Source organism: Spodoptera frugiperda, chromosome 15, assembly GCF_023101765.2.
Source record: "Spodoptera frugiperda isolate SF20-4 chromosome 15, AGI-APGP_CSIRO_Sfru_2.0, whole genome shotgun sequence".
Taxonomy (NCBI): Eukaryota; Metazoa; Arthropoda; class Insecta; order Lepidoptera; family Noctuidae; genus Spodoptera; species Spodoptera frugiperda.
The window spans coordinates 6,518,302-6,545,058 of NC_064226.1; the positions used below are offsets into that span (position 1 = coordinate 6,518,302).

Consider the following 26,757-nt stretch of genomic DNA (forward strand, 5'->3'; position numbering starts at 1 on the left):
TAGGGTTAGGTTTGGTATTTTTGGGTGGAGAAATCGTTGATGAGAGTGGTAGGTATATAGGTGTTTTTTTATTATTATTTTTTAAGACTGGTAGGTTATACAGGTGCTAGAAGTAAAATTTATTGAATTTTCTAAAAGTTTATTTCTTTTACATCTAGGTACCATGGTACCCATGCACACCCGAAACACCAGAGGCGTTGCAAATGCGTAGCCTTTTGGGGTTAGGAATTTAAGGATTGTTGGAGAATCGGGAATTGGGGAGATTGGTAATTGGGCCTCCGGTAACCCTCACTTTCACAACGAAACACAACGCAAGCGTTATTTCACTTCGGTTTTCTATGAGACTGTGGTGGCTCTGGTCGAACCGGCCCATTCGTGCCGAAGCATGGCTCTCCCACACTTGTCTCTCATTACTACGTTGATTTTAGAAATTACACTATTTAAAAGCTAATTTTAAACTCTCCATTTATAATTTACAGAGTTTAAAGACCGAAATAAAACGAAATATTTCAGCTGCTTAGCATAGAGCGGTAATATTTTCTCAACGGTTTATAGCACTAGTACTTACAACTTAGGTAGGTATAAAACAGCTCGTAGTCTCCTTAATACTACCCAACCGTTAAAAGTGTTGACTTTTAACGATTGTGTTTTCCTGTCAGCCTTTAGGTACAGCAATTAAATGCCTACTTTTAGGACTGTCTGAGTGATACTTAAATGTATCTTCTAGTCAGTTAAAATGACGTTTGTAGTGGTAGCATGGAGGATACATACCAAGCCTCTTTTAAGGGACAAAAATCATGAAATGGCTTATTTCTCGCCTTGGGCGAGACTACAGGGAGGCTGTTAGGCGCTTACTGACTAAAAACCACACCAGTTCTACTACTGCTTTTCGAGCCGGAGCCCCGATAAACAAACAAGGTAGTCCGCATTCTTGGAATACAACGCTCCTGAGATCATGAGGAATAGATAAGTTTATGACTTAAAAAAAACGTCTATCCACTTTAAAAAAATAATCATTAGTATAAGTACCTAACTAATGCTCATTCCTTTTTTGTGTATGAAGCTTTTTCCAACACTATCTAAATCAAAACCAAATCTTAAAATGAGAGAAGAATTACAAACAAATAAATAAACAGCACTTACAAATAAAACGCGATCACTGTAAAAGTACAAATGGCAATCGGATCACGTATCAATGAAGTGTTAGGTACGACATGTCAATAAAAATAAGTGGAAACAGTCGAGCAATCGCTTACAATGTCCTTCACCCTCCCTAGTTGACTTTAATAACGTGTACTGAATCTAAAGTAGACCTTTTATCCTCAAAATCATGGCGACAATCCATACACACATTATAATAAAAAGTATATTTGTACATCATATTTTTTAAAAAAGAAACAAAAATATCATGGTATAGAAACAGTTATAGAGAAAATGTTTGAAAAAAGAATTCTGTTTTTATGTTTGTCTCTTTGCGCACGCTAATCTCTGGAACTAATGGACGGATTTGAATGGAACTTTTCTTCCTTCTGAAAGGCCTTTTTCGAAGCGAGAAAATCATCCAATGACTTCTTTCGTTAGACCCGGGAGTGTCAGACTCTTACGACTAAAAATCACCCGTTCCTACTCTTGCTTTTCTAGCCGAAGCCCTCGTAAGCCCGCTAGGTAATCCGCAGCTCCAGATAAGGCATCAGTGCTACTGGACCTGGCCTGGGCTACATTTTGGGTAGGAATGATTCGTTACAAAAACAGTTTTTTAACCTTAAGCTATGATTTTACGCGGGCGAAGTTGCAGGCAGAAGCTAGTACATAATTATGTAAATGTAACATTGTTTGCCAGCGAGATAATGTGGAAGAACGGTCAGTCTGCGAAGGGATTAAACCCTACCAACATTTGTTAAATAGGATTTCTAAATGCTATTTTCGTAACTTTTTGGATGGGTGTTTTTTTTTCTCTTAAGTACGTACATTTATTGCTGTTTTGAAAATGTTTCGAACAAATTATTTTTTCTAATGATCTGTTTTATCGTTTTTTTTTCGCTTTGTTTTCTGTTTGTTGCGTTTTTGGATGAAATACAAGTCCAAAAAATGTTTTTATTGTATTTCCCTAATTATGTACAAAGTTCCTAGAAAACTGATGCATAAATTAAATTGTTATTAATGAATAATGCATTTTTAATTAACTATTAGTGCGCCGAGTAGCTTAAATACTCTTTGATGCATATCTAATTTAATAATTATGTAGTAGGTATGCTATATCATTAGTACTTGTATTATCTGGTGACACTTTTTCCTACGCGTTTCATAAAACCTGATTACTTAGCGATAATACTGCCTTAATGGGCGATTTGTCGTAAGTGGGAGAATCGAGAAAAAGAGTAAGATTTCTGAGTCGGGCAAAGTCGTCTTATCATCACGCCTTTTATCCGTGAAGGTTTACGCATAGGAGTACATTATGGCACGTCATGCCACTGTACAATGAACACCTACTTTTCACCATTTGTGTTATAATTCCATCTAATAGGGGCAAAGTGTTATTTGGGACTTTCTTTTATTTTAAATTCGCACTAAAAGCGTAAAGTCTGTAAGCACAAAGTCTGCCTAAACAAACCTCTTGCTCAAGAGTGCAACTACAAAACCAAATATTATCATTGACTACCAAATTCAATACACCCACTGAACTATATTTATTTATTTAAATTCACTTACACTACTTCAGTTTCTAGTCCACCGCAGTATTCCTATTTATACTTGTCGAGGATTTGTTAAGCAAGCTCCTATCTGAGAGTTTTGATAGTAGATGCAAATTAGTTGATCGTCAGCTGGTGCCTTCGTAACAACCCTGTTCCTACGTAAACGGATCGGTTTTCATGGAATTTGTTCCAGTTTTATGTTACCTGAATAGTTTTGTAATGTTTAAGTTGTGGTAAACTTAAGATATACAAGTTAAAGGAGATTGTTTTTTTAGTTTATTGTTTAGTTTGGGTGTTATTTTTGTTGAGATTTTTAGTTTCATTTTACTTTCTTGTAATAGTTTCGCTTTAAAATCATTTTTAAAGAAATAAGAGCTTCTTCATTATGTCGGTCTTACTCCAAATCACACTGGAACATGAAACGCTTTTCGCTGAAATAGGAAATGAACTCATCTCACCTTAAATGAATTCAATTATCAAAATTGCACATCTTTATCGAAGATAAATGCCTGATTATATTATTATTGAAAAGGTGTTAGAGAAGTGTGGTACAGAATCAAATACAATTACATCAACCAAACTCAACATTACAACATTAATAAAAATCAAGGAAATGCCTAATCGTTCCTTTAACCCATTTCTCCCCAATGAAAACGCTTCGTCATTTCTCTTTGAGCTTTCATAACAGTATGAAACGGGCAGCTGATAATAAAATTACTTTTATACCAAAATGATTCTTGCGCCGTCGTGCAAAAATGACGCAAGATATGTTAATGTGCCACTCACTTTGCGTTATCTTCTGACGTTTTGGCAACACGCACGCCACCTTTACTTAAGGGTTATTTTGCTATGGATGCTCGTAGGTAAATACATAAAGTTATTTCTCTTTAAAGGTGAGTTCAAGTGTAGTCTTCATAAAATTTTGCAACGGTCTTAGAGCGAGTCTATTGCCAAATGTCATTCACTGTTACAGACTCAATATTATTATATAAAATTTTTACTTTAAATAAAAACAATTATAGGTGATCAAAATTTACCTTAATGGCTTCAAGAAAAGGATGGTACGGCCATGCCGATTATGCTTTCTTTAACCTGAGATCTCCAGTTCAGCGGTCTCATTTACGGCTACTCGACCAACAAGGAAATCAACAGAAAATATTTACAAATTCTCATCACGCACTCAAAATCTAAGAAAAATAACCGTTTAAGTTCACATCAAGAGAGTAAATATTCTTCTAAACAAAATTCAATCAAGATTTTTATCACAAATTGTGATCAAAGACATCAGCGGTGTCTTCAAAACAATGGAGTGGCGTTACCGCCGTACTCAGAGTCATTTAATGGTTACTTAACCCAGTCCTTAGCAATATTTTTCGATACAAAATCGTTACTAAGGAATAGTTTAAATACCTAATCATTATATGTCTCTGAATGCGGCAGATAATCGATTTAATTAGGTTAAGATAATTTAATGTAAATGAAGTATAGGATGTCTTAATTATGGTGACCGGCATTTTTACTTGTATTCAGTATAACGGCAGTTTAACCAGCTTCGCAAAAGAAGGTAGAAAGAAGGACAACAATTCTAATACTACTTAAAGCGTTGCCAAAAAAACACAATGTTAATGTTACGCTTTATGTAAATCTTACAATTTGGTTTATAAAACACGAGCTCAATTTGTTTTTCCAGTTTGCCGATACTTGGTGAAAGACTAACTTAGAAGAAAACAGCGAGTCGAGGTCGCCGGGGATTTGTGTCAAGTCAATAGAACAACTCGACGGCCATTTTGGAAACGAGGATCAGTAAGATTGAATTATTTTTGTGCAGTAACCTTCAACACGGTTGAGATAAAGTAGCTATTTGTTCCGAACTTTAACTTGAAAATGCCAGTGGTGTATCGACATAATATAATATGTTGATTGCATTCTTATTCATTTAATCTTACTATAAATATGCCATTTTTCACTCAAGTGGGCCTTTGAGCCTAACTGACGTTTGAGTATACAAAACTAGAGTTTGAGAATTTCTCAATCATTAATTCAGTATTCACGCAAAAACATGATAGTCAAAAATATCCGCAATTTAAAAATATGAAACAAATTTCAACATTGCAAATGAAACAGTGATGTCATTCTTATATTGTTTTAGTCTTCATAAATAAAAGCAAGATAATTATTTATTTCCATTTCATTACACACAATAAATTTAATACTCATACAAATACAATGCATTTATTCGTGCAGTGAGTTTATTTTGGGAAGGTATACGGTATGTTCCAGAGATAATGCATTTTCTCGTAGATACATTAATCATGCATCGCATGTATCTTTATATCCCGACCTTCGCCAGTAAGTGTCAGTTTACAATGATCCTTATGTGGTTTTTATTAAGGTACATTTAATAACAATCTATTTTGAGTATGTTATTAGCAAAAGAGTAAGAGTACTTAGGTTATGCAATAAACAGTGAGGTAAGATTTGATCACATAAATATAATCCCAACAAAAACAAAACGGTGATATTAATCTTATGCCACTTATTATTGTTGTTATTACACCACAATTGGAATTGTGCCCAGTATATGGCAATAACCTCACCCCCTATTACATGGGACTTATAACACAAATAGTGAAAAGTGGGTGTACATTGTATAGCGGCATTACGTGCCATAATGTGCACCTCTGCCTACCCATTCGAGGATAAAAGGCGTGACGTTGCGTACACTACAAAAGTAAAATCATAATCTTCTGGTAGAATTGTGTTATTTTAAAAAGGAAATATTAACAGCTACGTAAGAAATAATTACCCTTTGAAAGCAACAAAAATCTCTCATTATAAAAGGTTAATTTATCGTTAATTGTCAAATGTTCAAAATTAAGCAATTAGGTGCGGGGTGTTCAAAATGAATTGTTCTAATTAAAAACCCGTTTAGGGAAAATAATAATTTGGAGCGGCTACCGGCAAACAACCTGTTAAGAAATAAAGAAATTCTGTTTTTCTCTTGCCCGTCTTTATCAGCAAGATTTCTGAAAATAAATGTAATTTCGTATTTTCGACCTAGTCGCTACGACATTTATAGAAAAAAAACAAGTATCCTTTATTAAAGTCGGCAATTTTTTTTATAATATATTTCAACTATCCTCACTGTCGCATCATCATCCAAATTAGTACAGCAATTTAGGAGTAAAACTATATTGAACTGATTTTCCCATATTTCATAATATTAGCTACAATATGACATATTTGTATAATTATAGGCTCTACTTTATGTTCTACGATTAACATTTATGACTTAATGACGTCATAAACCAACACACATGCAGGGTAATTAATAATCGTCGTCTCAATGACGTGAATATCTTCGAAATATTGGACAAAAAGACATAATTAACAGTTCCTTTTAAATCCATTTAAATTCTGATGAAGAGTAAATTAATTTTCGAATTAACGCCTCTGTTTTTCTTTGTAAAAAATTTTAGTTTGTTTGCTGTTCCCGCGACTTCGTCTGCATATAATAATGACTTCAGCAGAATTTGGGTTTTTAAATTAGTTTTTTTTAACACGATTCCGGTTTTTTTTATATTAAATATAGTATATGTTCATCAGGGATAATGTAAGATTCGAACGGTGAAATATTTTTTCAAATCAGTCCTCTTGTTTCGAAGCCTATTCAATTTAAACAAAAAGTCCAATCTTTCCTAATACTATACTAATAGTGATAATGATTATGTATGTAATACTATAAGTGTAGATGATTATGTGAAGTGTTACACACACTGCTATGGTTGTATTTTGATCCAGTGTGTATGCAACTACGCAAGTAATATGTGAATTAATCATGACGATGACTTCGAGATCACTTCTTTTATCGCTATTAAGAACTACAGTCATGACAAGATACTGTATCTTCTACTGAACTTCATTCTATTTCTCCTCCATACGTAGACGTACAATGATACATAATATATTCTTTCCCGCAGACTCTTTAATCTACTCATGTTCTTATAGAAGAAAACTTTAAACCAGCCTCAACTTTCCATTGTGTCTCCTTGTACAACAGCTGTAAGTTTTCTAAAGAAATAAAATACAATAAGCCTTTTATAGTTTCAAATAAATACTGTACAGGCAAGATCTTCGACTTTTATACTTAAGTAGGTAACTATAACTTAAGAATGATATATAATCTGTGTGTTCCGTGTTTGTAAGGAATATGGCCGACCTTCTACTTCATCTCCGAGCTTCACTGCGCTTCGCTAAGCCGCTTATAGCCGCAACACTATTTGTCAGTTAGGTGTAGACAATGTACTATGTTGTTCGAGACATGTTACTATGTCTATATGTATCTAGGTATGTCTGTCATACACTTGTATTACATGTCGTAGAGAGAGAAGCTATTTAAATGTAGTCGTAGTGTTATTAGTTATTTAATTAAACAAGTGTTGTGTTTTGCAAATTGTAAAGAACAAACGATTTTTTTTTCTAGGGATAATCTAGGAATGAATATATAATTATATTATTTTCATGTACCAACTGCCGCACTCAGAAACTTAAGATTAAATGAATGCTTAAACTATTTTTTAGTAACGATTTGTTCCGAAAACAATTGCAAGCACTGGGTTAAGTAACCATTAAATAACTCTGAGTACGGCGTCAAGTTTTACAGTGTACAATTTCACCACAGAAGTTTCAGTAATTACTTATTAAAATTTCTGAATTTCATACATTATCCCACAAAAACATTTTTGGTTTGGTCTGTACAGTACACAGATCAAACAAAAAAATATTGTACTACTTCTTTAACTAATAACATCCTAAAAATCCTAGCGTATGTTCCAAGTTGACCTCGGTCATATAACCAAATACCCCTGTATCAATTACCTAGTACTTATGTAGAAAGTGACCCTACTAGCAGCAATCGGAGGATCGTCCGTTGTTAGCCGTCAGACAGCATTCGATCAGCTCGATTGAGCTACAATATACCCAGTACGTAATCGAATCAGATACCGCTCACTTACTGCGTTTGAGTATAATCTGGGATTATATTGGTACATTAGAATATGTATATGTAGGATGTCAGAGCCATGAAATTTGTTACTAAAGTAATTAGGTAAGAAAAAATGTTAAAACTAACTTTTATTTTGTGTTGATGATCAATTTACATGATTCTTGGTCGGTGGAATAGTAGCAAATGTTAAATGGGTTATCGTAAGCCTTTTACCACACTTCTGTATGATTAATCTGTAATTAACTATGTAAGAAAATCTAACTGCCATACTCAGAGTCATTTAATAGTTACTTAACCCAGTCCTTAGCAATTATTTTCGGAACAAAATTGTTTCTAAGAAATAGTTTCAGCAGTCATTAAATGTCTATGAATTTAAGTTACACACACTCTAAATATTGTTGTATAATTATGAAACTTGGAAATCTAACCCTTAGCAATAAACCCAGCCCCTATAATAAACGAACAACATCACTAGTAAAAAGAATACCACTGCAACTGCTTACCCCTTCATGGATAGAAGCCATTATTTCCCTTGTTAATTCATTTGTAGTGTTCCAGCGACATGTTGCTACAACGTAATCGCTTTATAATTCACTGAACTGTTACTGCCCTAAACGGAGGTATGTAGGTACAATGCCCAGGGCATGAATTAGTCATAAAGAGTGCTAGGAACTTGTGATGGATGTAGCATGATGCATTGGTAACTAGACTCCATAATCATGTGTTGTGGGATCAATGCACCACGTAGGTGTACTAAATAATTTAGTGGTAGTTTGTGGGTGTGGTACGAGTAAATCCCTCGTGTGATAAAGAGCACATTTTTTTTTTTGAGGGGGGAATTTCATCCAATTACTTCTCCCGCCTTGGGCGAGGCGAGAGGGAGTGTCAGACTCTTACTGACTAAAAACCACCCCGTTCCTATTCTTGCTTTTCAAGCCGGAGCCCCGGTAAACCCGCTAGGTAGTCCGCAGCTCCGGATCAGGCATCTGCCCTACTGGGCCCCATGTGTGGTGGTCTGTTGGCTCTTTGAGGCGCGCGCAGAACGCGACGCACCGCACGCACGGGTCTGGTTGTGGTCGGGCGACAGCTACTCTTGCTCGCCGCCCGCAGGTCCGCACTTACGGTGGCCGGAGATCTTCGCGCGATCCCCGACGCCCGGAGTGTCTCTCGCGACGGCTGAGGCGTGAGGAGGTTCTTATGAGGACCATAGTCCAGCAATGGACTGTAATACGCTGTTGATGATATTTAAGAAATTGTGTGTTAAGTAATAGTAGTGTTGCAGGTGTCCATGGACGGCGCTGATCGCTTACCATCGCGTGACCCGTATGCTCATTTATTCAATATTCCATAAAAAGAATTGCTGTACGTTCCGTTCCGTTTATTCACCCAGGTGATGTTTGCCAACTGCGATACACGAATTTCCTAGTGCAGGCATCTTAGTTGTTTAAGATAATATTTCCTATAACTCACTCGGTGATTTTTTTAACAAGAAACTTGTGATAGCAACTGTCACAAAAATAAATAATATTGAAATATGTCCAGCCATTCCACAGTTCAGTTTATTTTACGATTTATTAGATGATCAAAACAAATTTCGAAAACGCAATGTCAACAACATATTTTGATGTTTCCCAAAAAGTTGCATTGTACCTGCAAGGCACTCAATTTCATCCAATGAGGATCAAACTGATTATCATATTCAAAGCACACCCGGAGTCCATGCCAAGAGAAAATAGAATTGGAACTAACTATAATCATAAAACTTTGGTTCAACCAGACTCAAGACTAGGAGATTATGTTCACTAGTCACCAAGACAATCTTGAATTCTAAGTAAGTTTATTTGAGCTAGTTTCCAAATAAGAAGCGAATAATTTTAGTCAAAGTGATTGTATTAATTATCTTAGAAGTATTTATAAGGTAATTAAAATAATTCTGTCTAGGTAATATCTTACTATAATTGCGAATGTTTGTGAGTCTGTGTGTTTGTTAGTTACTCAAACACGAAATCGCTGAAGGAGTCAGTTTGAAATTTGGAACAGGGGTATGGTCTTGACACAGAACAATTTTTATCCCACGGGACTGTAGGCGAAGCCGTTAGCAGAAACTAGTAAATCCATGATTGTTTCGCTGTTGAGCAAAGGCATCTATTCTTACGTAGAAGGAATGACCATCATAATAGCTTGTTGCAGGCGGATTAACGGTTTCAAACTTTATTCCTTCCCCTTTAATCTATATCAGTGATTTCTAAACACGCTTATAAAGCAAATGAGACTTGGAAACAGACCCATTGGCACTTTCCAGCTTTATTTAAATACACCCAAATATATTGACTTCCCAAAACAAATCCCTATACACGTTACACTGCATAGGTTAAATGCTAACTACAGTTTAAATTGGTGTCAACCAGTGCAGTTAAACCGAGTTTAATTGTGTTAGTAACGAGTTAGTTGCAATTTAACCGAGCAACTAACTGAGGACGTTTGTATTGCCTAATGTGATAGTAATGCTTTGTTACGTAATTTTAGTGTAGTGTATTACAGAGTAAGTCACTTCAATGAGTGTCGTTTATCTTAAAATATTGTAAATACCTATCTGTGCCCTTAGTATGAGTTTGCTTTACGTTGAAAGTAATCGAAACGAGAGCGCGTTCGGCGCTCTGATTGGCCGGCTTAAATAAACCAACCAATCACAGCGCCGAACACACTCTCATTTCGATTACTTTAAACGTAACGTAAACTTGTACTAAGGGCGCTGCTGTCAACTCCTCACTTAATGAATGAACCTACCAATCAGAGTCCCGAACGCGCTCTCCTTTCGATTACTTGAAACGTAAAGCAAACTTTTACTTGTACTTGTTTTGTTTTGCTTTTTTTTTTTTTTTTGAGGGGTGAAAATCATTTCTTGCCTTGGGCGAGGCGAGAGGCAGTGTCAGACTCTTACTGACTACCCCTAAAAGATCTGGGCTAAGTAACTGAACTAATTAAGTAGTCAACAATCAATTTTAAAAAACAAAAAAGTGTAAACAGCTAGCCAGTTTCAACCGACCTGTTTTTAACACTTGACTTCAATGGCCTTAATCAGCTATTAGGGCCAGCAAAAAAAAATCCAGATCACAGACTAACACAGGGAACCCGCCACATCATTTGAAATGAAAAACGACTCGTACAGAATTAAATAGAACATGATATTAATCATTTGAAAAGAAATTCACGCGTCGTAAGAAATGTACCGAATTTGTTTGTAGCTTAAATGGGTGCTGGTGAAGAAGTCAATGTACTATTAATACTTTTTTTGCTTGGATTTCAGTACCCTTAGTACGAGTTTGCTTTATATTTCAAGTAATCGAAACGAAAGCGCGTTCGGTGTTCTGATTGGCCGGTGCGAAAAAACCAACCAATCAGAGTGCCGAACGCACTCTCGTTTCGATTACTTTGGAATGGTAAGTGCTACTGTTGACGTTATAATAACGTCAACAGTTTCGATTTACTAGTCGATCAAACTAGGTGGTAATAAGTACAAAATTGTTTAAAGATACTCGTAATTGGATTTCAATACCTCGAAAATAGATTTTATTATTTTTACCAGATTAAGGCCAAATAAACTGACAGAGCATGTCAACGTGAGTCTGCGACTAACTGGGCCACCCATGAATACCCACAACACTAAAGCAGTTATAAGTATATTGCTGACTTTTCCCTAGAGTTTTTTATGGAATAGCAGGCAAACGAGCAGATGGGTCACCTGATGGTAAGCAATCAGCGCCGCCCATGGACACACGCAACACCAGAGGAGCCTTTATAAAGGAATACGTTTCTTCTTGAAGGTTTAAAGGTCTTATCGGGTTTTAATATGTTTCTATTTTATCCAGCCAGACATACAGAAGAAATAAACCAACTAAAACCAATAAACGATCGATGTTTATTATTAAGAAACCTAAATAGGTCTTTATTTTCCTCTAGTACCCAAACGTAGGTGGAAATACCAGGAATATTCCAGAAATAGATGTATAAGTACGTACGTAAGTATGTTGATCGAAAAACGACGAATATTCAAGAAAAACATCACAAAGAAATATAAACTTTGTCTCGTGTTTATCGATAATCGCATTAAAGTTGTTTCCATTACAAAGGTCTTATAACTTTTTTATTCCAAGTAAATAGCTCTTAATAAAAATATGTGAAAAACATGTTTATGTTTATTTTTATTTGGTGTAGATGGTGAATTGTGATGTCAAAGAATTGATAATATATAAAATATATGCATAAATCCACAAAGGAATCCCTCTGTAGAGTTGGTTTGCCGTAAGCTTACGGTTAGGAGACTACAATAGTTAGGTCACCGAAAATTTTAAGGCTGCTGCTCAATACGCGGCTCATTTTTTTTTTAGGGTGGAATATCATCCAATGACTTCTCCCGCCTTGGGCGAGGCGAGAGGGAGTGTCAGACTCTTACTGACTAAAAACCACCCCGTTCCTACTCCTGCCCGTCGAGCCGGAGCCCCGGTAAACACGCTAGGTGGTCCGCAGCTCCGGCTCAATACGCGGTTGATGGGCAGTTTTAGAACGTACTCTAGACTGCACGGTTGACGCGGTGGCTGGGCAACTGGCTGCTGTGTAACGTGTAGCGGTTTCAATTCCCGCACGGAGCAACTCTTTGTGTGATCCACAAATTGTTGTTTCAGGTCACGACACAGAAGAAAATCTTAGAGTGGGGCAATGTTTCTAAAAAAACTGGTTCACAGCAGTTTTTCAACAACAAACTTTCTCAGTTTAAAACACACTATCATCGCGACTAGCAAAATGAGTTCGTCTAACACATCCCAACAGTAATTAAAATGAAATAATTACTTAATGTGTGTCCCTATAGTTTCGTTCCACGACGAAAGGTTCGTGTACTAGTGTTTGTTTGTATATAATTAAAATAATTGAGTTAGCCATGTGGTCGACTAAAAATACGCAACCCAATCTTCCTCGGGAGCGCTATTAGTGGCAACTGAAGGTTAATGTCAAAGCAGACTAAATATTTAATTAAAGTTGGCAATAAATTGAGATAAATGAGTAGTACTCGTAAATTGCTTGTGGTTTAAATCATTTTCGATGTGATATCTCAAATGGAATCTAACGAAAACTTAGCAAACGATATTTGTTTAATTTAATTTAGTAATATGAGTTCAATTACTTGTTAAATATGTAGTTTTATTACTTAAAGAAAAGCGAATTATAATTTTTGACCTTGGTACATATTTTTATTCTTTTTATTTTTTAAAGTACTTTGTTTTTTTGGATTTTGTACTTTTTTTAAAACGTTGCCGTAACGTAACGTGCGTGCGTTTACACCTATACAAGTTCAATGACTTATAAAAAAAAACTAAATAGCTGCTAATGGTCTAAACAGTACAGTCGAACTGATACAAATTTATATTATGTAGACCTACATATCAATTTGTATAACATTTTTGCCCTATCACAAATTGGGAAGGGTACAATATTAACATAACATCACAACACGCTGACTTTGACGTTGATTTATAAGACAGATCTCAGAGAAACCTTACCTAGAAAATCTATTCATCAAAACCAGTATCAAAAGAAAGTAGAAACGTAACAAATCATTCGCACACAAATGAGATCACGTCCAATGTTTTTAAAGAAAACCGAAATTCTAGTCAGTTCTACCACGATCTGAATATAAAGCTAACAATTTGTTACTTTCCTCCTAACTTTGGTACCTGGCTAAATTATACAGGTAACAAACTCCGGACTTTTCACCAAAATACGTTACTTTATTAAAGTTCCAGACAGCCAATACACAAACAAAACTAATTAGAAAATACCTGGACTTTAAAAAAAATACTTTTGATTTGGTTTTAGTACTTCTTTTCAACAAAGAGTCAGATAGAAAATGGCTGTCAGTTTAGAAAATACGGATTTTTTTATTTAATAAGTCTGTCTGTGTCGTAAGAGCTAACTTTTGGTCTATACATTTAAGTAATCGAAGAGGCTTGCACCAACCTATCTTAAATTTTAAATAGGTGACGCTTAACGATATTTTCACCAATCTTTAAGTGACATTTAAACAGTACAGACAAAGGGTTAGCTTAAGTGCTCCCTCCGGTTAAGTAAGTCATAGTAGTAGTAAGGTTGGTGAAAGTATCTGATGAAACTTAAGCAATCTTCAACCCTAGAGATTATCCCAGCAGTAGAAACACATCGCTTTTCTGTGAGGCCGTGGTATCACTCCGATTGAGCTGGCCCATTCTTGCCGAAACATGGCTCTCAAACACACTTAAATCATTGTATGCAAATCCTATTATTAAGTCACTGTATTATGACAAGCATACCATAATATTATTGCCAAGTAATACTAAACTATAAAACAAAATAACATAATACCAATTGTGACCACACACTATGCAAACATATCATGTTATGTATGTTATGTAGATTTGTATGTTTGTATTAATGTTAATGTGTTAATATTAATTTCAACACTGAAACAGAGCTAATTGTGTATTTATCAAATGAATAGGTAATACCTAGTGTAGTTAATATGTTATCTTTATGTAATAACGCAGTTTTGTTAGAGTTTACGGCAAGTACCAATGGGACTTTTACCGAGTTATATGTTTCTTCCAAGATTATTTAGACACCACTGACAAACGGTGAAGGAAAACGACGTGACGGAACCTGGGCTTATAATTTCTAATTATTAGTTTGAAATCGCCAACCCACATTTAGCAAGCGTGGTGATTAAAACCGAAACCTTCTCCGTACGAGATGAGGCTTTTGGTCAGCACTGGTTGTTGATGTGTGTGTGTGTTAGAGTTTGCATTAAGTAAAATAATATAATAGACGTATAATGATCGTGCATATTTTAAATCGTTGTTAGACGATTATTAGTTGGCCAGAAGTCGAATCTTCTAACCTCCAAAGGCCAACAACGCACTTGTGACTCCTCTCGCGTCGTGGGTTCGAGAATATATGTGTGACCAGCTTATTAGCCTTACATCTCATACATAAAATTATGCTTTTTTCATATATTTTAATAACAAAGATATCATTGGAATAATGTGTCAAGTCATTATTAATTTATTACTCATCGTTTTCCAACAGTTCTGCTTGTCACGCGAGAGTAATGGACATGCACATGCTTAATGACGTCAAATATGATAAATGTGTGTGTAAATAATTGCTTGTATTTATTTATTTTAGTAAAAATCACCAACCAACAAAATATATATTTTTAGGTCAGGTCTAAAAAAAAGATACTTTGAAATTGTAGCCTCATATTTTTCTTATAATATGTTTTTTGTTACATTAGCTAGCAAAATAAAATAACAAACCAAAAAATAAATCATATTCCCCAATGGAAGTATACTAATCTTTAAATATATTAATTTGATGATAAGGAAACATTGAACATCAGACTAGAGTAATACGTATTTTAAATACTGATTATATTTAACACGTTCATTCTATTGATACCATTATCAAAAATAACTATCACGGCACAATATTAGCATACTAAAAACGTAATGCATTAAAATATTTACGTGGGCCGTAACACAAATCCCATAAAACGCGATAAAATATATATTCGCTTTTGAGAATTTAGTATTTTCTTCCGTTCTGAAGTCACACACAGCTGTGGCGTGTTGACCTCTATTTTTACACCCAACACAAGGTATGTTTACGATTTGAAATAATTTTAAAAATACATGTTAGAATGTATTTTTTAAATGGCTACAAACTAAAAATACTAATTTAAAAAAAGTTTGTAAACTTAAAATTCGTACTTGCCTTAAGCACGTGAGTCAAACAATTCCAAGGAACAGTGAACTGGCACTTTTTAAGTTTCTTTTTTTTAATTATGAATCGTAAATGTTCTATATAAGTTGCGTACACGTCGGGAGCGCCGGTACAGCGGTGCGGTGACGCCCGGCTTCCACGGACCGCACGCGCTGACTGAGCTACGGGCTACGAACTACGGGCTACGGGCTACGAGCTACGCGCTACGAGACTAGAGATGAAAGCTGTGGTTGAGTGAAATATTTCGGAATTCGTTTTAGATGTAATGATTGGTTTATTATAATGGTTTGTTTGTGTTAAGAAACGATTATAAGGTGGTGAAAGGATTGTGGTATAATTATAATGTATTTATTTGTAAACTGTAGTGTAGATTTTATTGCAAATTGATTATGGACACAAAATTAATGACATTATTTTGATTACATAAAAAAGGACTTAGTTCTTGATATTAATAGTTAGTATGCTATATCTTCTCTAAAAACTAATTAAAAGTACTCTTAATAGATTTTTTTCCTGAAACTTTTACAATAGACAAGCGCAAGTTGTTTCTATTTGAACGGGCGGGAGGCTACTCTTTCAGTTTTGTACGAGGAACAGTGGCAAGTGAATGGAAGTAACTTTATTGTTTTACGAACAGTGAGAACGAACGAATGAACGAACTGAATCATCTCGTTACGTCTCAACTGCTCACCTCTTATCGCTGATACAAATATACTACCTTATTTTAATTAATTCTAAGAACAATTTTATATTTATATATAAGGATAATAAAAAAATTAAGATAAGCTGTATACACATGAATACAAGATAAAAAAAATCGTATTATCATTATCATCATCTTCAGCCTGTTAAACGCCATTGCTGGGGCAATGGGCCTCTTCTATAAAAGTGACGTTTGTCATAATCTCCATGCTTGACAGGTCGGTTGAAGATTAGTGTACCCCATACTTAATAGTCAGTCTTATTTCCAACCATTAAACTATTGAGACTTTCTTGTATATAGTTCTTAATAAGTAAAGCCAAGGATACACTAGGGGACAAATGCCCTGCGACCCGTGTCGCCTGCGATGTTGGGTGAAGTAGCACAACGTTGCCGGACTTTGATCGACATATCTGGCAACATCGCGCAACATGGCATCGCTACGGATATTAGCCGCGCGTTGTTACCATATACATAATATGTCAGGCAAATCGACATGTTGGGCAACATCGCGCGACATGTCATAGCTACAGACGTAAATTGCGCGTCATCACCATTTTATACATATGTCAGACGAAAATTCGCATGATGTATCGCCGATACATGTAAAAAGATAAAATAGTTTATTTACAAAAACAGACTTTGATACTTATAAAACGTTATTGGAGCCTCCTTTCAAGCAAGATAGGTTAGGATGTCGTGTAGTGTATCCTAAGCTTAATAGACTCAAAAGGCTTCAAATATGATGACGCAATTACTCTATAAATAGAGAATCAGTATTTTAGTATCGAAAGTTATACCTATGTTAAACCAGTACCGTTTGTGGTAGGTATTGATGAATCATAAACATTATTCATTTACGTGCTTCTAATAAATGCGTCATTATATTTACGCAGATCGTATTGAATATTTTCTTAGTAAGATTACTGTTATATAGGTCAGTGATTTTAAACAATCGAATGCTTTTTAATATAAACAATGTAAAACTATTAATTGTGATTTTCATTTTTATATAATTCATCTAAACATATTCTGTTTTGTTTAATTTAACTAACTTAAAATTCGCAATGGATACGCCTATGAAAAGCGCAACATTTTTTTTCAGAAATCCAAAAATGTTGAATATCTCAGAAACTATCCACTTTCGGACCACGGATATCAAGGCTAATTTTGTAGGAAATTAGTTGTATTATCACCTCCCGAATGGAATACGTCGAATTACAAGTCACCCTGTACATATATTAACTACACAAAGTTACGAAAGTTAGTTAAAGTTCAAGCGGCCTTTACGCAATGTTTGGTAAAGATAGTGAAATATAAAGCCTAGATATATTATGTGTTTGTGGCCTTTATATTGTTATACACCAGAGTTTAGGGTTAACGACTTAATATATATCTATTATGCATTGTAACCTTTAGTTACTTAAGTTGTATGTTGTGTTTTTTAGTCAAGTTTGCTTAAAGTAAAGTTTTAGATGTATAGAATCGAGTACAATGTTCATGACGCGTATAATTAACAAGCTTTTGCCAGTGACTTTCCCTGCATGCATTTTGATGAATTATTTCACGGGAACATCGCGTCCATTTAAAAACTTAAGAATCTTGAGGTCCAAACTCCATACCTATTTCTACACTACATCTTTTTAAATTCAAATCAGTACTTAGTTTACGTGATTGTGTAACATACAAACAAAGTAATTCACAGACAAAGTTATTTTCAAGGAATATTTATTTAGAAAAAGAAATTCGCCATGATTTAGTTATTGTTTTTATTTTAGTAAACTTCAATTCTTAGTTTCGTTGGATCCGAATTCAAAACACTGAACTTGAACATATGGCGTACACTGTTTATAAACAAAACTACATACATATATCTAGCCATGTAATTGTATTTATATGGGCACATTACATTGTATTAAAAACAGTAGGAGGGAATGGAATGTTCTGGAAAGACATTCTCGTTATTAACCTTATCCATTGACTACGTTAAGTGGTATCATATTTTTATGTTATTGCTTATTCCTATTACTGGTAAAGTTCAATTCAGTTTCTGTAAAACTGAAATTGTTTAGTAGATAAAAATTGAAACTGATATTTTTTTTATTTAAAACTCATTTTTCTCATGTACATTAATTGAGAAAAGCTCTATTAGTTTCGAGTCACAGTGAGACTCTTCATCTTCAACAAGAGGCTTTTTAGTTAATTTATTATGTCACAAGATAGTTACTTTATTTTAATATTTGTAGTCTTAATAAGTTGTTTGTTGAAAATATTAAGACTGAAATTAATACACGAAACAATATGCTTTCAAGACATGACATTTTGAAAATCCCAGTAACATTACAATGTATGCACGAACACCTTTTGATTGACAAACAATTTTTGTAATTTACCTACATATCTGGCAAACCTATTACGTCACAATACATTAACTCATTTGTAAAAAGAATACACACAATCTAAACCCCATTTAAAAATGTATTGTGTTCTTTTTTAGAAAAGACAAAAGGAAGTAATTCCCCCAATTCCCACTGGAAGTGTCGTAACAAAAAAGTCGAATGCAAAACGGTGGTGTTTCAAAGCAAATAAAAAAAAATAGCTAGAGTATACGAATGAATGGGATAAGTACAAATGGTTAATCCCAATACACTTTTAGGGAACAGAGAGTAAAGTTCCCTAAGAAAAGGAGGATCCTCCGACCAGGCGAGGTGATCATGCCTGGCGGGCTTTCTGCCCAACTGTTGTTCGTTGGGATTTTCTATCCGTGTTAATTCGCATGTAAACTTCATATGTGCGATGCAGGATATTTGTGACGTCATCCGTTGATTTGCTCGTCGATAGTCTATGTGCGACTTCTGTCATCTGTCACTTGTCAATGTGTCGCCACATCACTCCCCCCCAAGACCGGAGGTCGATCCTGTTGAGACGGCTGTCGATGCTTGAGATGAGCGGTGCCAGAGCCAGTGTAGAAATTCCCTAGTTCCAGTGAGTCGGAACTGTGCCGCTGAATGCCCAGTGAGTCGGGTGCGCGGTGCAGGGTGATACTCCAGTGAGTCGGAGTAGTGAGGCTCGCAGTGTCCCACGGTGAGTCGGGGAATTGATGCTGCGAGGGTAGGTGCGTAGTGGATGGCGTCTGCGTTGACGGGAGGAAGACGTCCTCAGACCGTGTGCAGAAAGTGCTGTGCCTAGACGCTGAAGAGGCCGTAGGGAAGAACCAGGCTGCATATCTTCGATGTAGCGTGTGGTGATCCCTGATGAGGCCGAGGATGCTGGTTGGCTGCGACTTGATTACCGCTCAGCGGAGAAGTAATGGGGCGAGGGAGATGGCGATAAGGATGACGGTGCTGATCTGCTCCGTGAAGGTTGGTTTCAATCACGTCGGGGTCACCACTTTAGGGAACAGAGAGTAAAGTTCCCTAAGCAAAGGAGGATCCTCCGACCAGGCGAGGTGATCAGCCTGGCGGGCTTTCTGCCCAACTGTTGTTCGTTGGGATTTTCTATCCGTGTTAATTCGCATGTAAACTTCATATGTGCGATGCAGGATATTTGTGACGTCATCCGTTGATTTGCTCGTCGATAGTCTATGTGCGACTTCTGTCATCTGTCACTTGTCAATGTGTCGCCACACACTTACAGAAACCTTGACCTGATTAGTTTTGATTAACCAACGTTTAAGTGAACTATTCTCGTCAGATATTAATATTCCATTCATCTTCATCATCATCATATCAGCCACCAGACGTCTATTGCTGAACATAAGCCTCCCTTAATGACTTCCAGATAGGCCAGTTGGATACGACTTGCACCCAGCGGCTCTCTTTGACCTTAAACAGGTCGTAGGTCCACTTCCTACGCTGCGCTTGCTAGTACGCTGTCTCCATTCAAGAACCTTTCTGCCCCAGCAGCCATCGGTTTTCCGCGCTATGTGCCCTCTGCCACTACAGTTTGATAATCCACTGGGCTGACTTTTGTTCATTTGAGAATAATATAATATTGTAGCACAATAATATAGTTATACAATATTAGAACAATATAGTAATGGTGCCTTTGTTACTATGAGTAATTATTAAGCTCAGTCAACAAGTTAAAGATGGTACTTTCTGTTTTGACTTTAATTAACAAAAACAAACAATGAAAACATAATTAATCCGTGTATAAAAAATACTTGCTTCAGCAACGATTCATCGACTCAGCTTTGTTATCGAAAACCCGATAAAAAGCCTAATTAAAAACTCAAAATAAAACAAATATTGAAATCGAAAATGTTGATCTTAAATCTCAACCCTGTCGATAATTTAAACTGAAAGTAAATATTTTAGAAAAATTAACCCAATCAAACGATAAACGAATAAATATTTGTCAAATCAAAAAGTAATTTAATTTCGATAAAACTGTAAATCAATTTGAACTCGTTTGTTACAAAATCGATTCGTTAGTAACTGAATTCGAATTTAATTAACTTCTATCGATTCTCGTACAATAAACTAGAAAATATTTTTTAGGTTGAAAAGGCCCATTCGTGCCGAAATACTGTATGACCAACTATGTATTAGAAAAATAGGTGGAAAAATATCTTACTAAGAATTGCAAATGCAAATGCTGAATAAAGTCATGGGTTGGATTCCCGGGTTGGAAAAGTGTTACCGAATTTAGTCAAATACGTGATTTTATATTATGTAGAAAGGTAAAAAATATTACGTGGGAAGGATCAGAGCTACAATCCTTTTAATAACATTACGTGATCAAAGTTACATACATTACTCTACGCTAATTCTGAGAGACTAATGAGAATTTCTTCCTATTTTTTTTATTTTGCTCCACGTTCCAATCAGATTGCACAGATCTTGTCACGAACAGACTGATCACAAACACATTCCAATTACCTGCATAGTTAAAAAAATTAACATGACAGTTAAGGTGCTTTTCCACCTGCGATGTGCTATATAGCTACGCTGCAAGGATGTAATAGTTAGGTTGTGAAACTATGTGACTGTTTCCACTAATACTATCTGTGTTGCGAGTAAGAATAAGATGTGAATGAATGTATGCTGCCGCAAAGTAGCTGACGAGGAAGATGCACAACTCTAATATGCGTTGTATCGATAGTAGGAAAACTATCCGATATAGTAGACATCCGTAGCACACATCCATAGCACGCATCTTTCCATATAAAAACAACACCAGCGTTAAACCAAGTGTACTAATGAATATGATTGTTAGAAGCCAAACGCATCCACAGTAACGTAAGATAGCACATACGAGTACCTGGTGGAAAAGCACCCTTAGACTGTTACCTACTTCTGAATATTTTGATATTGAAATAACCACATCATTCTTTCTCATCAAGATTACATCTGAGCACACACAATACCATATCGCGAAACTTCATCCAATTGCTGGATAAAGGCTCGAATACAAGAGCACTCAAGACAGTCAGCTCCACTATGAACCTTGTTAAGTGGCTAATCAGTCCATCAGGCTTGAGGCAATACGCGTGATCCTATACTTGGAACGAACAATTGAGTATCATCAAACATACTTCTTTATCTCGCTCTTTTGAGGTTAGGATCTTAGACAGATTCGGAAGTAAATACTGCTAGTGCATATTTTATTACGTGCTACAGATCTATGAATGTTGCCTGTAAGTATGGAGTTTGGAATGGTGTAATTTCATAGTAAACATTCAATATGTAAAAGGTTTTAGTTTAGTATTAGACTTATCCCGTGATTCGTCTCGACGATAACATTGATATTGATATTCATGGATAGAATCAACCTTTTTACAATCGCACTCGTATTATGTATGAGAAAATTATTATTTTATTATAACTTTCATTAGACATACTAAATTAATTATTATGTGTTTCGGCTAACTAACTGTTTGACTAGAAACCCGACTAGTTTAAAGCCATGTTAAAGGCAACATGTGAGCAGCTATCAACGAAACACGACGCGGCGACAGTTGCACTGCTAAGCTTAGCGGCGACCGTCGTAGTGCCACTGTCGCAATAAATAAGTCGATAACATAATAGAGAATATTATAATGTAATATTATTTCTATTGATAAAATAGAATTCACATTACATTTAGTACAGTACTTGTTTCACAATGTCCGGATAGCCACCATGTATCAGATAACTTTGAATAAGGACGTAATTTGTATGCATTATCTGTCGCATAAGTTTATCAGGCAACAATATGAAGGTGCAGGCGCTTAATCTAATATTATCTTCATTAAAAAAACCTCTGATCACGAAACATGTATCAACACCAAACTACTAATAAACTATACACATATCTCATATGTACATATCAGTCAAGACTATTGGAACAGTCAGCAGTGGCTAGGCTGCGTACAAATATGTGCAGTTTGCAGGTACTTAGTAACTGGGGCACACGTATCGTGAACTGTGTTGTGACCCAGTGCAGATGAAAGGTCATGAGTCACCAAACGGCCTGTCATTGATATAAACTAGATGCAAATGTGAAGTGCACGCGTTCAGTCCATCTTACTTTAGTGGAGACACTTCCATTTACTATGTTTATGTAGGTGAGTGGTGGTTTGAGAATGATATGATAACATTGTGTAATACATTTCAAATGATGTTCTATAAAGATTCAGTACACCATTTCGTATATAAGGCTTCACAGCAATAGCCTATTAGTGGCCAAGAGCCTCTTCTCGCACGGAGAAGGTTTGAGCATTAATCACCACGATTGCTTAATGCAGGTTGGCGATTTCAAACTTACAATTAGAAATTATAAGCCCAGGTTTCCTCACGAGGTTTTTCTTCACCGTTTGTTTGGATATAAGGCTTGGAGATCGCTTTAAACCTTTATTTTAGGAAATCTTCATTTAGCTGAAGAAACTTATGGCGATTATGCCATATCGACATCAACAGCTTGGCATCGCAAACTCAAGAACCGTGGGCGGGTTGGAGAGGAAAAGGGTTGATAACAAAAATGTCTTCCATCAAAACAGTGGTAAGTAAATAAGAGATTTACAACCTTTTCAAAGTACCGTGACATATCAAAACTGTCAAATACAATTCTAAAATAATTTGTGGCGAAATTCAGCAAGTTACAACTTGACCTATTAAATTCTTCTGCTAAAGTTATAATTTCTTTGTTAAAGCTTTTAACGACATCTTGACGAATAACTTTAGTTATCTGCTCAGCAACCAGTTATTTGAGATATCTGAACAAACTTTGCACTTCCATAAGCTTATTGCATAACGGTTCGCTGCTCACTGGGCGAGTAGTCCCTAGTGATCTGCTGAGGGAGAAGTCTTCGGTTCTCGATTGAGCAAAGTTTTATTGAATTTATAGTATAATATAGTATATCTATTATGCTCTTCTCGTATTACGTGGAACTTAAGATTTATACAAAGGTCTAACTGATGGACTCAGAGACATTTAATGATTACTTAAACTATTCTTCAATAACGATTTTCACCCGAAAACAATTGTTAAGGACTGGGTTAAGTAACATTTTACTGAGTCTGTGAGAGAAGAACCATACTTTGCCACGAATGGGCCGGCTCGACCGGTGTGATACCGCAGCCTCACAGAAATCAGACATAAAACAACTCTTACGTTGTGTTTCGTTGTGTGACCTTATCCGCCTTTCCCAATCTACTCAACTCCCGATATCCCATAAATTTTTAACCACCAAAGGCCGGCAAAGCACTTGTAACAACTCTGGTGTTTCGGGTGTCCATGATGGGCGGCGGCGATTGCTTACCATCAGGTGATCCGTCTGCTGCTTTACCGGCTTATACCATAAAAAAGCAAACTCTGAGTACAACGGTAAAGTGTAGTGTAGTGTTTTACCTAACGAATTGCAAAAAACTTGCATCTCTGCCAGATCAAGTTTATTGCATAACAGAAAATTGAAAACGTGATCTTTGTATGTTCAAGTCAAAAGTCCAGCGATATTACGACAGCATAAATATGGCTTCCATAAATCCATGTCCGAGTTTTATTGACGAGAACAAAATATTATGTAATCTGCTTTTGAGATTCTGTTACTTAGTTGCAAGTTTGTAAGTGTGTGAGAAGATGCGAACTCACTTTAAGATGGTTCTTTGACGTGAGTAAGTCTTGTTGTTCATTTAATTATGTGCAGTTACAAATACTACAAATTGCGAAAAATTGTATATTTGTTTATTTATTTTTAAATGTTTACGTCAAAATGGCTGAAGAGATCACGATTAATAGGGTTATGATTTGGAGTGATACATAGTCCACTTTTTAACATACGAGAGTGCGAGCGACGTCTCTGGTAGAAGCTAGTATATCCAGAAAAAATTTGGAACACGGATGAATGAGGGTCTGGAACAACACAAAAATCATTTTATATCCCACGAAAACGCGGGCGAGGTCTCTTTAAATATAATAAAATCCAGTAAAAGTCTTTGATTAACTACTTAACTAAATATTAAAGTAAAAATTCATAAAAAGAAAACATCATAAACATATCAACATTTAACAACAACAAGCTCCATCAAAGCTTACTTACACACACCAAAAAGCCACAATCTTGTTCAAGAGATTGCCATAAAAATATTGAAAGCAAAATTCCCCATTCACTTTCCCATCAGAGTAATCCGTTTCATAAAAATGCTAAATGCGTTTCACATGAACAGACCGTGGCCAATGAATGGAATGGTGTGAGCGATGTAAAACTCGCGTGACACACATGAATGGGCGGGGGATGAACTAAGAGACGAGTGATTCGAACTTACGCATCACTGGCCGCGTTATTGCACACTCCGAGTGTCTCTTTCTGTTTATGTTTGCCTGGTACCTGCTGACATTTTGCGGTACCTTAAAAGTGGTTTTAATTCCTTCTTGTGCAGACTTAAGTTGTACTTGTGTAAGTACTTACTTTGAAATGTTTGATAGCTTGTGTTTCATAATGTTTATTATGTGATTGTATTGACAAACTAGTGGCCCACTAGTGTGCAGATCTCCCACTAGGTGGACCGACGATATTGTCAGAGTCGCAGGGCGGCAGGGTAAATGCAGGTAGCGGCTTGTCGTTCTACGTGGAGGACTAAGGGGTAGGCTTTTGTTCAACAGTGGACGTCTCTCGGCTGATGATGATGATTGACAAACTATGTTAAGATTGTTTTGTGTGGTCAAAAACGTCTCGTGTAGATTAATACAATAAAAGTCACAAAACCCAACAATTACTTTCGGAAACAAAGGCGTTCCTATGTATACCTACATATTAGAGGTACATGAAAATCATAGCCGCTACTTACTTACGTGAAAATATTTAAGCAAGTTAAGGCCTCATGAAATCATAAACAACTTTACGTTTAAAAATAAACCGACCCTATCACATAAACTTAACGTAACTCGATAAATTATATCGCAACTTAACGATGTTTTCTATAAAAATCCCTTCGTAAAATTACGTGAAACATGGACATTTTACAAGGGTAAGTGAATAAATAATCCGTTCTGCGTTTCAAGCATAAATTGCGTAGAATATTTTTGTATTGCCATTATTTGCTTATCAGGAACAATAAAGCCCACCATTGACTTCGAATATTACAGCAAACAAAGAAACGCAATGTTTTGTTTTTTTTTGCACAAAATTTTGTAATCACCGTGCCGTGTAGAGGAGCGATGAATAAAGTCATAAAAACAGAATAAGGATGTCGCCGTGCGATGTTGTTTCAGCATTAATGTGTTTGTCCTATACAACAATGCTTTTGTCGTAAAATATTCACTGCGTCTTTTTTTAGCGATTTTCGAGATCGATCCCTAAATTAGGTATTATTAGGCGTTTCAATTTCGAAGTACTGTGACTTCCTTATTTTGTATGTATTTTGTGCAATCCATAACTTTGCTAGATGGTTTAATTAAAACTTATCCGGAGCTAAGTACCTAGTGGTTTACCGCGGCTTCGGTTCGAAAAGTAGAAGTAAGAACAGGGTGGTTTTTAATCAGTTAGAGTCTTACACTCCCTTTCGCCTCGCCAAAGTCATTGGATGATTTTCCTTCCTCAATAAACACAATTTAAAAACCCGATTAAAGTTACTAAAAAAATCCCAGACACATTATCTAATCATGTCTAACAATCTGAATTTAAATTTCACTATCTCCATCATTTAAAGCTACTAAAAAGAGACAGCAATATATTTTATGCATAATTGTGAAATATATGCAAATATGATAAGTTTTAAAACGCTGAATTCTAACAAGTAATATTTAATCTAGCTCCTCTCTTTAGTTATTCAATCAAAATGCAAATGTGCAGTAATATTTTGAAAATTGCAACCCTTCGTCTGAAGTGGAAAATCCTTTTATGACACTTTCTCTTCGTCAAATGTGGAAAATGAAAGAAAATTATCTACTTAGTATTTTTGATACTGGTTTGCCTGTGTTTTTATCACTATCAACAGCACTTGGCAGTCCATCCCTGCCTGGGCCTTCTCTACATAAAAAGGTTTCTACCTGACTCCTGACTCCCATATTCCTATACTCGCACATTATACCTACTTACTACAATATCAGTTGATCTCACTTATTATTTT

The 26,757-nt window shown here is 35.8% G+C and overlaps 1 protein-coding gene across 2 annotated transcripts in view; it reads right to left on the reverse strand.

Annotated features, from left to right (window-relative positions):
* Nucleotides 1-26,757, reverse strand: part of LOC118277645 (uncharacterized) — a 152,342-nt gene that overhangs the window by 119,073 nt on the left and 6,512 nt on the right. The window contains exon 1 of one of the 2 annotated variants that reach the window (XM_050699192.1): nt 15,499-15,810. The exons of the other annotated variant lie outside the window; for it this stretch is intronic. The gene's annotated coding sequence lies outside the window, so the exon portion shown is untranslated. Of the gene's footprint in view, nt 1-15,498; nt 15,811-26,757 lie in introns of those variants that run through there. 2 annotated transcript variants of the gene reach the window in all.